The following is a 16,304-nucleotide window of genomic DNA, read 5'->3' as shown; positions in this document are numbered from 1 at the left end:
TGACATTATCTATGATTTGATGTGAATTTTTCAGGCCAAAAGGCAATATAAGTGTTGTGATTATACTCTGATTTGGTGAAAATCATAAGAACTAATCAGACTGATTACTTCACCCAAATCCACTTCTCTTGGGATTGTGCCAAAAACACCAAATGGAAGATATAATTTTATAACCTCCTGTTGTAAGTTCTGGTCAACAGTTCATAAGTATTTCTTGTGAGAGAAAATCAGTTAACCTCAGATGATAATAGAATTCACAATACCAACTGTCTTTTACTACTTTTCTTTTACTTTAGGAGTTTATGGAATTTGTGCTTTCAAGCATCTCTATATAGGAGGATATGGGACCAATATTAATCAAATCACTTGCCAATGAGTTAAACCTTTCTTACACACATGAAAAAAAAAATCAAATTACTTTGATCTTTTGATCCTGCTATTTAGTCATATTTCACATATACAAATGATTACCTCTATAGAGGATCTAGCACTCATAGAAGGGAAATTCTGCAATAATTTATTGACTTAGTATAGATCTGGCCTTTGTCAAACCCACTTGGCATGGCCTTACGCACTTTAAAATAGCTCACCATTTTCCTAAAAATAGAACTGGAGAGAGAAAGAGAAAATAAATGTCTAGTCTATTCATTGTGGAAGAGTCAGAAGTCAATATTCTCCAAAAAAGGATATTTTGTGCTGTTTTTTTATTGGAATAGAAGCAAATGAGAGTCAGAAAAAGATTTTATGTGAGAACTTGATCTGTAAATTCCAAAACAAGTTTGGACTTCAAGATTTCTAAACATTGTTTTTCCTTAATAAGCAGGGAAAAAAGATCCTCAGAAATTGAACAAAAAAGTGTTTAATTATCTGAAGTCAGACAAAGATTAACCTAACACATCAACCAATGGGAGCAGAAATGTGATGAGTAAGTTCGTGTGTCAAAATAATTTGGGAGATACAGGCACCACCAACAAGGAAGTAGAAATTTAATTACTTGTATAAGCCTTTAAAAAAACAACCACGACCAGTTTTGCATTTGTGAAAGTAACATCTATTCCACTGCTCCTAAATAATTTTCCTCTTCTTGCCCATCCATAGTGCATAACAACAAATCCTAAAGAATTATAGAAGGTAAGAGAGTTCTCTTTTTATCTTCTTTAATTTAATTCAATTTGGTAAATAATTAGTAAGTACCTATATTGAGCAGAACACTATGGTTTTCCTACTCCTGTCCTTGTCTCAACAGTAACACCAACCACATTGCTAGTCAAATTATAATTCTTTTCACCTCCACTTCCATAAACATGATCAAATTAACTTCACCATTTTTCCCAGGAAAGGGTATATCAGTCTACTTCTCTATGACCACACTCACCATCTATGTAACTTTTAGATCTTACCCACCATTCACTTATCTGTATTATCTCTCCTCCTCCTCTCATCCAGAAGGATTTAATCTCATTAAGGACATATATTGTCTTTATTTTTGTATTTGTAACCCCAGATCTTACCACAATATTTAATACAAAGAAGTACTAAATAAATGTTTTCATCCATTCGTTCTATCAGTCAGTCAGTTTGTCATGTAGAAGTGAGAGAATGTTGCTGCACTCATGGAGCTCTACAATTCAGTGAAAGGGTAAAAACAAACTACACCAATAACTATAATGCAAAATAAGACATGACAAATACATAAAAGCAAACAACATAACATAACTGTAAAAGAAGAGATATCATGTGAGGGAGAATAAAGGAGGTATTTATGGAGGACTGGGTATTTGGTTTAGATCTTGAAGAATGAGTGGAATTTCAAATGGCAGAATCAGTAAGTATAACTCATAGTGCTCATGTAATTTCAATTTACTCTTAAATATGTTTATTGGGATTGGTAGTATACTAATAAAAGTCTTACATTAATTAACACTTGCAATCCAGCTTTATTGACTATGCAGTAACACAAATATCAAACTCTCTAGAAACAAACAACTAACCTGATTCTTAAAGGTTTCATTACATTTGTCATGACGCTCATGACAAAGTTCCCTCTCTGTCCAACCTGAAGCCTTGTGCCCCATTTTGATGTGGCATTTTGGAAAGTCTCTATCAATCAGCATTGCTCAAACTTTCATTTTTGAGTAAGCGAAACACAGGAGTGTGTCCTAGCTGCAACCCAGGAACAGGCTGATGTCTGGGGCCTCAGGTGAATTTTTTTGGTTCTGGCTAAGTGTACTTATTAATCACATTTAAATTCTGATAGGTGACCAATTACTTGAGCTTGCGATAAAAGAAAACTGTCAATCACTGCTTGTAACATTAGCAATCATCGATCAGTTATTTACCAGATTTGGGATATACACATCCGCATTAACAGTAGTTTACCAAATATGGGAGATACACATATGATTACTGGACATTTATTAAATTTGGGGAACACATACATCATTGCCAAATTGTACCACTCGAGTCCTTATCTTATTGTAGAAAAACAACTTATACAACTAGTTAGTCACAAAATATATGCTTTGAAAAATGAAGTTGCTTATTCTAAATTAACATGCTTATGCCCAGTACCATATGAGAAGCTATTCAAGGCATACAGAAGCAAAAATACAGATACAAAGAGTCAGAATCCTTGGTCACTATATGCCAGTTGCTATTCTAGGGCTACCAGGATGATACTGAAACAATCCCTGCCATTATGGAGCTTACATTTGATAGGGGAAGATGACATATGCGTCAAAGCTATGTAGAAGATTTAACAAATAAATTCAAGATAATTGGGAGGGAGCAGGATTACCATGGGAGGGGAATCAGAAAATGCTTCATATAGTAGTTGGCACTTGAACTGAGCCTTGAAGGAAACTAAGGCTTCTAAAAAGCATAGGTGAAAATTAAGGAGATGCATAAGGAGACATGGGAAGTAGTTCAGTTTGCCTAGTATGCCTATTCCCCTCAGAATAAAACACAAATTCCTTAGCCTAATAATCAAGGCCTCCACAGTAAATCTGTGGAGTGCTATCTGTGTTTCTAGCTTTAGGTCCCATCCCTTTCCTTCCTATATACACTAACAAAACCATGGATTAACCAAGAGACCCTTAGTTTCCCAGACTTGGTCTGTGTCTTCTTAGCTCCATACATTAACACAGACCATCTCTTGTGTCTGAATGCATTCAACCTCATCTCTGCCTGTTGAAATCTTTCTCTGCTCTCTGAGGTACTCTGAATGTAGTCCCAGCTCGGGTATCACCAAGCTTCACAGCCTTCCTTGGGAAAAAAGTAAAAGATGAGGGGAAACATTTCCTTCCCAGAATGTCTTAGAGTATTCCTTTGTCCAGAGTTGTCCTTTGCCCCACCGCATTCTACTCTTTATTTTTTCATATTCTACCACTCTTAAGCTACAGACTCCTTTAGGCAAGGGTCACGTGTCCTTTTCTCAACATTGTATCCCAAATGCTTTGCACTTAGCCTGCATTTAATGAAAATTTGAAGAATAGAATGCGAAGGGTAGCAATATAAAAAAAAAATGGAAAAGATAGTTCCAGATTGAAGAAGACTCTGAATAATGCATATCTATTTGGCCTTTAAAGCTGACAAAATTTATTCCTCACTATAACCTTCTAATTTACATACTATAGCATTATATATAGTATAGCATTATACTAATTTTATATATTAGGAAACTGAGACTCAGGGGGGTTGAAAAAAATTTGCAACAGCCACAAGGTTCACAAGTATCTAAGCTGTGACTCAAACTCATACCATCTTATTCTAAGTCCAATATACTTTAAAATACATAGACTGGTTTGAGTATCAAACTAAAAGATTTAGGATTTTATTCAGCAAGTTGAAGTATTTTGAGCGGTGGGCTAAAGATAAAATGTGCTTTTAAGGGAAATTAAACTTTGTCTGATACTACCTATGGGATCAAGAGTAAATAACTACCCATCCAGTATTTGGTTTACTTATCTGAAAAATTGTACTGGAGGCCACTGTGGTTCCTTCTAGCCCTAGAGCTATGATTTTATGATCCTATGATCTAGAGGCAGGAAGACTGGTGAAGAAGCTATTGCAATATTCTAGATGTGTCCTATAACTGAATCACTAGGAATGGTAATATAAAGGAAGGGGACACAAAGGAGAGAGAGAGAGAAATATATATGGAGAGAGAGAGAGTTAAAAGACAGATTTGATTGATAATATGTTATGGGTGAGGGAGAGCATGATTTGAAGTCAATACAAAAAATGTGAGCAACTGAGTGAATGGAATCACTGACAGTCATGGAGAAGACAGAAAGAAGAATAGCATCCAAAAAAAAGATTAGTTCAGTTTTAGATATGATTAATAGGAGGTATTGTCAAAACATCTATGTAATAACACCTAACAGACCACTGGAATTTTGGTTCTGGGAACAGGACATGGCAGATCCTGCTTCCTTCTGTCCAGCATGAGGTAGGCTTGTGTCAAGCATCAGAAAAACTTTCCAGGCTAGGGTATGGGAGGGTGCTTATAGGCAATACCCCCCACCCCCACTTGAAGCAGAGGAAACAGTGTCCAGTTAAAAAAAATAAAAATCATGAAGAATATGAAAAATCAATTGTTTAGGATCCAGAAAGGCTATCAGTATCTGATGTCTAGAAATCTGGGAGTTTTAGGGAAAGGGAATTTGTACTAAATCATAAAATCAAAATGCAATCAGTCAGTAAAGTAGCATTTGTTAGGACCTATTACGTGCCAGGTACTGTGCTAAGCACTGGGGACGCAAAGAAATAAAAATACAATCCCTACTCTCAAGGAACTTACAGTCTAAAGGGGAGAGGATGTGTAAACAATTATGTGTGAAAAAGATATATTGGAGAGAACAAATTAGAGATAATCAATAGAGGGAAGATACTAGCATTAAAAAGTATCTGGAAAGGCTTCTTACAGAAGGTGAGACTTTAGCAAAGATTTAATGGAAAGCAAGGAGGTCAGAAGATAGACATGAGGAGAGAAAGCATTCCAGGCATGGAGTATAGCCAGTGAAAAAGACCAGAGTGAGGCCATGGGCTCTCTTGTGCAAGGAATAACAGAGAAGGTCCATGTCAGGAGTCGAAGCCGGAGAAGGCTTAAAGGAATTAGACCTTTTGAAGTACAATTGGAGCCAGTCCTGTCTATTACTAGTTGAGGTAAAGAGAGAAACAGGCCCAGGGGTCACAACTGAGTGACTTCCCCAGCAGAAATACTGTTTCTAGGGGAAATGACAGAATAATGACAGGAGAAGAAAAACGGACATCAGGCACCTTCAGTGCTAAGGTGGGAGGGGTAATGTGTGTTTCCCATTATTGTGCCTATCTAGTTGTGCCTTCTGTGTATGCCCATTCTTCCCATTGATACCGGATATAATTATAAGAGAGTGTGCTCCAGGTTGGGGGGAGGAAGGAGGGAAGTTTTGTTACTTTGATTCTTACAATGCCATCTGAAATCTACTTAGATATCTTGAGGTCACTGGCTAGATTTCTTTCTTAAAATCCCTGTGGTAAACCCAATTCACCCTGGCTCTCAACTATAGGCCAACAATAGCACCCTGCCCAGGCACCACTTAATGGTTATTATTTGGGCCCAGATGGCTCTGAACGAATGTAAATAGTAATTGTTTCTCTTTTGACCAGAAACCCTGAGGGTTTTCCTCTCCCAGTTTTATATATATATAAATATATATATATATATATATATATATATATATGTATATATGTATATATATATATATGTATAAATATGTGTGTGTGTGTGTGTGTGTGTGCGTGTGTGTGTATTAAAGGGGCCATCCCTTGATTCATTTCTTAAACAGCCCTAATCACTGAATGGGCTGTCAAAGTGAGAACTCGGAAAGACCAAAGCTTAAAAAGGCCAAGGTTTCCCACTACCTCCTAGGCCATCTCCAGTTGTCTTAATCTATATCTGTCCACTGGATCCAGATGGCTCCTGAGGAGAAAGTGAGGCTGGTGACTTTGCACAGTCCTCCCTCATTAAAATCCAATTCACTTGCAAGTCATGTCGTCATCTTCCTGATGTCTTGGTCCTCATCCAGAATGAAGGATAAACCATAGAACCACAGTAAAGCCATTTCATTAAATGCTTCAGCTGATTAGTAAAGATAATCATGGCAGGAGGAGGGAGGAGGTGAGGTCTAACTTTAGGAGCACAAACCCACAGTGTACTTTGAAATGGGGTAGTCATCCTTTGGGGAAGCCAATGTGTGATTACACATTATGGTATCTAGATAGATCCTAGAGGAGTTTTATATGTATGTTGTCCCTCACTCATGTAAACTAGAATTCCTAAAATAGCATCTGGAAATTAAAAAAAAAGAGGCTAGTGATGGAATCCTAATAAAGCTGCCCCCAGCCCCAATATTCTAACTTCCTCATAGGCCCCACTGAACAGCAGGTCCACTGCACCTACCTAGCCACTCACCCCACCCTTCAGTATCCTAACTTCTTCGTATCTGCCTCACTGCTCACTAGAACAACAGGTGTGTCCATGAACTCATATTTCTCACAGATCAGCAGGCATGCCCATGTGATGGGATCCCAGACACTGCCTTTAGCTAGGCACTGCTCCCAGACCCATTCCTCATATTTCCCACAAAACAGCAGGTGTGTTCATGCACTCAACCACAACTACATCCATCTAGCCTTAGACAGCAACACAGCCAGTCAGAAAGAAGGACCACCAGGAAGCCCAAGCAAGATGTGAACCCCAAAACAATAGAAAGGACTTTCTCTAAGTAGGCACCTGCACAGTAACAGTAAAGAACTGACCTAGAGTAAACTTATGACATGGAAGATTATTATAATATCATTAACATACATACATAATCCCCCCAATGGGTTTTCCTGTATGCATTGTGGTGAATCTCATGCACATTTCCACTGCGGCTGGGACCCCTTCCCCGTCACCTAATCCCTTAACAAACCCCTCTTGCCTTTTCAATATTCATAATTTCTGTTATATAATTACATCTTTACCCTATAAAAATCTGTCTTGCTTTCTCTGAAGTTGCTGGCTCCTTGGAACTTAGCCCTCTTCATGTGAGGTGTCAATCTCAATAAATGCCTATACTTGGATTAGAGGTGGTCTGACTGAATTCTGAGATGGTTCTACAAAACATCATGAAATCACAACAGCTTTTGACTTCCCTGAGTAGGCAGAGTCTAAACCCCAACAGTTTTTCCAGTCCCTGGGTGGGCAGAGACTGAACCCCAACAGCTAGAAGGATGATGAGTGGTATAGTGGTAATAACTCCTTAATTCCACAAAAAGTTTTAATGAACTGGACATTAGTCTTGACACTAAGGAAGCTCAATTTGGCTAGATCATCAGCACCATGTAGATATTTCTTCCCTTACCCCAGTGTAGCTGGGAATCTCAGCAGCATCAGAAGTAGAGCTACTCAGTTCATTGTCTCCCCACTTTGCAAGCTCATAATTCTAGCTGCAGTTGTTCTCTGTCTCTCCCCTCTTCTGATCCTCTCCCCATCCCAGCCTACCTCACCCCAGCCCCAACCTTCCCAACCACTAAGGATGTCAGGGTAGATTGTTACACTACCCCACATCTCCAAAAGTTACTGGGATTTATGCACTGTCAGTCTGGGAAATTTATGTTTGCTTTAATCACTTTTAGGCAGCATGGTGTAATAGACAGAGACTGACTTTGGAGCTAGGAAAATCTGGATTGTAATGCTGACATATACAGGCTTTTTGACCCTGGCCAAGTCCCTTAACTCAGTGCCCCTAGGCAACTCCCCGACTAGATGTCAGAGCATCTGTTAATCTGCATCAGTGAGGGGAGTTTCTGTACTCCAAACTCATGAAATCGGAGGTCTAGATAAAAGGGTGGGAAAAAAGTCCTATTCTTTATCTTAGTGAGTCTATTTGCAGGTGAGGGGCAGAGTAAAGGGAAACTAGTACAGAAAATGGATAAAATGAATTGTTATGCACATTTTATTTTCCTGCTGTGAAAAACCCATTTATTTCTTAGAAGATCATGAGGATCATAAGACTAGAAGGACCTTCCAGAGGTTACCTGGTCTATTGGTCTCCCTCTGCATGTAACAGCAGTATGGCTCCATTTGTTCACACAGCTGGATAGCACTGACTCTCCACTATCTAGTACCTTTAGTAAAAGTTTTCCCTTTCTTTTCTCTCTCTGACCAGTCACAGTTGGGTCATTTTTGAAAGAAGCACAAGTGAGAAGAAAAAAAAAAAGAACTCTAGTCTCTTTCCTACTTTGGGAAGAAAAAGAAAAGGCATCAAAAACGTAATGGTGTTGTTTGAAGTATCTCTTCCTTCCCTCAGTATCTTGGGTTGTTTAAAGAGGGCAAGGGGGGAGAAAAGGGCTTATAGATGAATGAAGCACAAAGAAAAGAGACACTTAAAAGTGTACTTTTAGGACACTCTGCTCCTCCTCTCTTTTTTTTCCTTCCTGACTTTCTCTCTAATGCATGTCCCTGATCTTAAGCCAACCTCCATGATCTTTATCAAAGTAATACAAGAATTGGAGTCATATGATTCAGAGTTTTCATACTCAATCTATGACATTTTCTTTCCACATTCCTACAGAGACTTGACGGGAAATGCCAAAGAGCACATTCAAACCATGTCAGTCATCAGAATCATCTTTAACACCTCTTTAAGGCCTTAGGTCTGTTTGGTTTACTTTGTGCTAAACTTAAGCAAAAGCGGATAGGGAATTGTATTTGTTTGGTCTGTATGTTATGGTTGATGGACAGCAGACACTTTCAAACTGACAACTATTAAGCAGTCAGGGTATGTATTTAAGCCATATGTGGCTACACCTCAACACCACTAGGTATTCTTAGAGAGTTGCCCTAGTCATTGATGGGAGGGAGATAAGGCATTGCTCCCAGTAAATCCATAAGTAAGAATTCTAGTTCTTGGGAGTAAATTCAGCTGAAGGGACAAATCTAAGGAGAGTCTTTATGGAGATACTGGGACACAGATTTTTGCCAAGAGGAAGAGGCGATGGAAACCCCAAGATGGCTTTTGTACGTAGAAATCCTGGGACATTACTTCTGCAAACAGAACAGAGTGAGACTTGGGAATGATCACCTGGGCACCAGAGCCCTCCACCAGGATACAGCAACATTGTGTAGGGGCACTTATCCTAAGAATCCCTCATATAAGAGGGATCCTCTTTAATATAAGGAAAAAAAAGGTGGCCCACCCTGACTGGATTCAGTGACACAGGGAAAGGGGGCAGCCATCCCTCAGAGAGTCTGAGCCATGAATCAATAGCACCCTGACTCTCCTAAAGTTCTCCCCAGAGGGCCTAGAGGGAAGCTAGAGTGGAAAGGACATAAGGCAACAGAACCATCGGGCTAGTGGCACAGGACCAGGCAAGAGAGTACAGGGGGGGTCTCATTATAAGACCTGAAGCATCTGGAAGGAGGATGCATATTTCCCCCACCCCAAGACAAAGCCCCAGTCATGTCATACAATGAGATCTGGCTCTCAGGGGCATGCTACAGAGCCAAGAAGATTTTTTTCCTGTACTCCTACAGAAGCAATTTAAGGAATGAACTGAGAGAAGTGTCAGCAGGATCTCTCACCTCACAGGGAGTCTGGCTTCTTGATCTCTGCTGACATGCCATGCGATGGCAAGGATTCTTCTCCAACTTAGGAATCATCAATGGAAGCTAACTACAGGAAAAAGGCCTCACAGGTAATTTCTTCAACTCTCCAGACCCATCACCAGGACTCTCTCTCTCTCTCGCTCTCTCTCGGTGAACAGATATAATTTTGCCATGTTAAAAACACCACCTGCTTATAAACAATGTTTCATGGACAGAGTTGAATGAAAATTCTCTATGCTCATATGTATAATCTATAATCTACAGCGAGTAATTTCACAAACACAGATCTTAAATATTTGAAAGCTAGAATTCCGAGCTATGAGACCAAATTATGCCACACTTCACATGACAGCCCACAGCAATGGGACCTCCTTTTCAATAAAAGGCATTAATATACCATTAATCTGGAAACAAAGTTGACAAACTTATTTTTGCTTAAATTATGAATTTTAAAATCTTTTTTTCAAAGCCGTTCTCCATCTGCAGCTGGAGTGCTCAATGTGTAAAAGAAAAGCAAATCTTTATGACTTAAAATAAGCTAAAATCTTTCAAATATAAACATGCTTTATGATGCCATTCCATTGCTAATCAAATTCAAATGTGCACATGTCAAAAAAGGCTGCCATGAAAATGAGTACGTATATCTTATTGCAACATTTATAGCTAGGAAAAAATGGGTTATTTTCTTTTATATGATTTAGGTAGTTAGATATCTAAATACCAGATGCTATTCCTACAGGAATTTTAAGTATTTAGAGAAAAGCAGGTGTGTTTTCCTAAATGATAAATAAGTCTTCTTGGTCTTTAGAAAAATAGGCAGTAACCACTATTTTGTTGTTTCCTTCTTTTATCCAGCAAATGATTTAACTAATACTTGATATTTGAACTTGACCAAAAGAAAAAAAAATGACTGTCTATCAAGTCTGATTTTTAGAAATCGTTAATGATCACATAGGTATATTCTTAAGAAGAATTAGCCTATTTCTCTGAGACAAGGTATGAATAAACATCATTAAGAGGTCGAGATATATGAATCAAAGAAAAAATAAAATGACTACAAACTACTTATAGTAGATTTCATTCTAATACTTAAAATGCATTTTTCTAGTTACATATACATGAAAATTGGGGGAAAACAACCAACATTGAGAAAGTATGATTGTTTTCAAAAGCTATACTGTTTTTCACATGAAGACATATTATGTGTGTTTTTGTGTTTATGGGTGTATATATGTATATGTATGTATACACACATTCTCATATATATATTATATATACATATATTCACATATATGTACATATACATAAATGCAGGTCTTCAAAGTGGAGATTGTCCCTTTAGCCAAATATAAATTAAGTACTCCCCACAGACAGGGTTATGTTCCAGACACTATAGATACAAAGATAAAAAAAAAATCAATAGGGTTCTTCTCCCCAGGGAGCTTATGATTTAAGAGTGAAACACCCTAGAGTAACTGACTGGGGCAAGAAGAAAGAGAAGGATGGCATGAGGCAGTGAAAGAAGTGATGAGGAGACTATTCTAAGCATGGAAGACAGCATACCCAAAGTTTAAAGTTATGGTTACATGACTTGCCCATGGTCACACAGTAAGGCTTTAAGGCTGGATTCGTACTCAGGTGTTCCTGACTCCAGACCCAGTGCTCTATTCATTATACTGCCTATCTGCCTCAGTTACTGAATTACTGATTTACTTGGTCTTTCAACTTATATTCTACTTCATCTGTGGTATCCATTATTCTTTATTATGGATGGCAAAAAAAATGTCTATTTGTAGGCAGTTTTTTCTTCTTTTTAAAACTCCCTTGAACAGGTTCACAATTCTCCAAACAAGTGTATGTGTGTGTGTGTGTGTGTGTGTGTATACATAATTTAACAACCCTCATTAGATGTACTCCATTGCTAGCCCAGAGCCCTTCATGACTATATCTTAAGCTCTAATTCTAAAATTCTAAATATAAATTTCCTTGTGTTAATATTTTAACTAGCTGTATATTTTCTCTTCTGAAGCTTCTCCAGAATTCAATTCATCAGTGAGGAGAGGTTGAGGATCCTTAGGATCTTTAAATTGAAGTGCTGTTCACCAAGTTTGACAAATCTCTGAAGACTGTCCTTTATGTGTTATATACCTACCCACTGAAGATAGTTCAGTGGTCTATGTAACTTGAATTAGAGTTTGGAGGTTATACATCAACTACGATCAGATTTATTAGTGTCATTCCTATCCAAAAAAATTATTTCTGAATTCTTGTTTGAGATGATAGATGCTGTGATACATGGGGTTTCTTCTCTTTCAGCAAGCTTAAATCTTATTATTATTAGTTTTTTTTTTTATATTCTGGACTGTGATTTCATTGGTATGAGCAACTTCCAATGAGAAAGCACCCTCTGCCAATCTTTAAGATATATTATAGAGATTTTCCTGGGAGACTGAGGAGTTGTGACCTATCGAGGGTTACACAGTTAATATATCTGAGAAGTGGCATTCAAACCCAGGTCTAATTGACTCAAGAGCCAGATGTCTTTGCTGTTAGCACTAATTTATTGATTTATATATCTATTGGCCCACCTAAAACAAGATTGTCACTGGTGTAGAGTTAATGCCAGATATTGACCTAATATAATGGAAGCATGAAGAAAATTCAGAGAGGTGGGTTCCCCTTTGCAGGTGACCACCACTGCAACAAGTAAATTCTACAGTATGATGCAGTTAACTTGGATACTTTTGTAGCCCTCAGAGGGCCTGGGTTCAAATCATGAAGTCATCAGGACAATGGAACCACAACATGGTAGTAAAAAAAAAGTCTATTAAAATGTAATAAAGGCATATAGTAAACTGGAGAGCTCACATTTCTAGCATTTGAGGGAAGCCCTGGGAGAAAAAAAATAAATTCATGGGAGAGAAAAGACAATTCCCACCCAGGTCAGTGGAGGCTGGATCTCAGTTGGGTAGATTGTTATTGTAACCCTCCACAAAAAAATAGGCTGGGTTGGTTACAGATTATTTTCAGAGAAAAAATCACAAGACTCATATGAAAAAAATGGTTACTGGCCCAGAGACTGAGGATGGAATGATCATTGGTGTTCAGAAAGAAAAATTTTAGAAAATGCACATGGAGTTGGTTGGTTGTCTTGCTTAATCTGATCCCTCAAAGCCTCAGTACTTTTATGGCAGCTGCTTGTATCATTATTACATTCCTTGTGCTAATATGGTCAGTTTTGGAGTGTCCCATCATCTTTGTCTCTTCTGACCCAATTTTACCTATGATACAATACCATAGGATCGTACACCTCCACTCACCATAAGACCTCAAGGCCATGGCTTTGAGGTTTAGCATAATTAGAAGACTTTCCTTAATTCCATCAGAATCATACTGTGCATAATCCTTTTTTTTCTCCTTTGTCCTGTAGGTACTAATGGTGATTCTGTCAACCATCCTGAAAAATATCTTATTCCTGCTATTCTTATTAGTAGGGCTATATGAGGTTGTACAGTGCAGTTCAGGGCCTAGGTAAGCCCATCATAGCAAAGACCACAGGGTAGATACTTCTCTAGTCAGTAAACCACATAAGTTATCTAATGAAGAAAGAAAGGATTTCCTAACTTTTCTGCTGTTTTCCAGAACTGGATTATCACTAAACAGGTTATATATTACCCAAAGTTTCCTGAGAATATTATAGTCATTAGTCTCTTCTTCATGTTCCAATTTTTCTGCTTATACAGTTTATTGCAAATCAACCTGGAGGGTCACCATTTAACTCATATAATTATTGAACATCTAAGCTGTGGTGTCAATGAGGTAATGGGGCAGAAGGGTAATTAGACTGAATTATTATAATAAAATTCTTCCGTGGATTATAGAGTGAACTAGGTAGCATAATGGTAAGATACTAGAATACCAGGGAAACTGTTCTTGGGTTTCAATTGCATGATCTGCCTAAGAGCAAAATACTACAAAAATGTAGCTCTTCAAATGAAAGATATTTAATAATACAGGCCAGTAGAATGAAATAAACAAGGGGCAACAAAAAATGTGATATGAGAAGGAAGGCTGTGGAACTGGCTATACCTGTGCTTATCATCTATAAATATACATGTTGCAGTAGGGGCAAATGAAATTGTTAAGATCATAAATAAAGAGCTAGAAGCAACCACATAGGCCATTTAGCTCAAACCTCTAATTTAATAGATGAAGAAACTGAGGCATAGAGAAACTAAATGACTTGTCCATAGTAGTAAGTATTGATTTATATTGGCTATTGGAATTTGAATCTTTGTCCCAGGGCATCTTCCCAAAAAACAGTGATGCTCAAAAACACACATGAGAGTGATATTGAACCAACTACAGAATAACAGATTCCTAGAGAATATTGGTGCTTATTGAGATGTAGGATGTTCTGAAATTACTTCAACTTCTTATGGTCAATATGAAAAATGATGGGGTATCACATCATCTCAACATGGTGCTTTTATGCCTCAATGAAACTTTGACTCTAGGAAGCACATTCTCCCAGACAGCATAGTTTGTTTTCATATCAATTGACTTGAAGCCTGCAAAAAGACCCTGTATGAAAGAGGGCAGTATGGCTGGTAAAGGAATGGCACAGATGACAACAGCTGTGTCAGCCTACATGATGAACTCCCTTTGTAGATTTGGACGTATTAGTGATTAAAATGGATTAGTTATCCAGATCTGTGGTACCTGCCGGAAAGTCTTTAGGCAGACAAGGCAAAAATGTGGATAGCATAGCACTTCACTGGGGGAAAAGAGTTTCCCTAGTGAAGGCAAGGGGAACTAGAAACTGAGAGAGAACCAGTACACATCTTCTTGAGTGTAATCTGTATGGGTACCCTGGTTGTGTTCCCAAAGTCCCCCAACTCAAGGGGTATTAGAATGTTCTTGTGGGAAGGGGGGAAATGGAGGGGAGAGGCAGGGGGTATCTGTGCATCTGTACAAAGGGGAGGGGTAAAAGCACTGGGAGGAAAATTAAAGATAAATGAGCAAGATTATATGAAAGACATATGCTGAAAAACCAAAAGGAAAAATAAGAGTTGATAAAAAACATAACAATAGTAGAAATAATGAATAAAACCATAAAGAGATAAGCATACTAACCAGAACAACATGACTAAATATTATACTATGAAGCAAAATTAACCAAAATCCCCTGAGGATTAAGAGAATTCTATGAACTCCCCAGAGATCATGGAACAATAGTAGGAGTGTCCATAATGCTTTAAAATGAAATACAATTATTAAGGTATGCTTTGAATAAAATTAGGCCAGAAAACAGAGTTCTCCATACAGTTTTTAAAAAGTACAAAAAAATGCCAAAACAGGCTATAGAACTTAGACATAATGGATATGCTTGCTAAAGATGTTGGGTTCTGAAAATGAAAATGGCAGTTTCAGCACACAAAAAAGCAAAAATGGAAGAGAATTTAGTAGAAGAGACTCAAAAGGCTACAACATTAGAAGACATTAATTATAAACCAACAAAACTAAAAGACAGGAAAGAGTTTCACTAAGTTAACATTGGCAACATTGGTCTCCCAAAAGAATGAAAACAAAAACAAACAAATACCCTAAATAACATACTTTAAAAAAATAAAAGAATTTTTTCCAGAATATTTGAGACCAAAAAAAAAGACATTTGAGAAAACAAAGTATCAAATCAACAGACAGTAAGGGCAAAAAAGGTAGAAATTTCAAGGTATAAATTTAATAATCTCAATAACCTCCCTCTAAACATAGAATAATCTAGGACAAAAAAAAAATACATGTCAGTAAAAGAAGCATTATAATGGATTTTGTTGGGTGGAGTTTTAATACTGGAAAATCACCTTCTCTGTGAACGAGTTATACTTTCTAGGCTATATCCAACCCCAGGAGAAGGAATTTAAGCATTCCAAAGACAGCTAGTATTCTTGTAGGGGAGGCATTGACCAAAGATATGATAATATGATCATGGAAATAATAGGAATTAAAGAATTAAGATTATGTCTATATCTTAGAACACTGTATGGATGTCAACAAATATCACCTCTTTTAAGAATAGAAGTAAAATAAAACCTTTTTTGTTGGTGTTCAGTCATTTTAGTCATGTCCAACTCCTTCTCCAGTTTAATTTTACAAATGAGGAAACGCAAGCAAACAGTATTAAATGACCTCCCCAGGGTTGAACAGATATTGTCTACTATCACTCTTAATATTTACTGAAGCTGGATCCCTCAGCTCTATTCCTATTCTACCTCTCACTGATAACTGATAACATTGTTTTTATTTTTCCCCCATGGAAATTAATGAGTAGAGACTCTTATATGAGGTCTTCTATCAGGACACTGGTACTTCCAGATATTTTTGGAGTGTTTTCTCTACCTTGACTTGAGTTATATGCTCAGCTTCTGTCAATATTGAATTATTCCTCCATGCAAACCCATATTATATAGGGAATGAAGTTAGATTTACAAATGAAATGGCATTAACATGGGACTTAGGAAAAGGTTAGGATTTGGCACTTAGAAAGATTCACCTCATGAGAAACACAAAAAGAAGAAAAAATGTTGTTTACCTTACAAATTGGGGAATAGAGATCAGAATAAAATAGAATGGAAAAAGAATATAGAGGAGGATAATGCACATATACACA

Source organism: Trichosurus vulpecula, chromosome 1, assembly GCF_011100635.1.
Source record: "Trichosurus vulpecula isolate mTriVul1 chromosome 1, mTriVul1.pri, whole genome shotgun sequence".
Lineage (NCBI taxonomy): Eukaryota > Metazoa > Chordata > Mammalia > Diprotodontia > Phalangeridae > Trichosurus > Trichosurus vulpecula.
Note: the sequence above shows the minus strand (reverse complement) of the source record.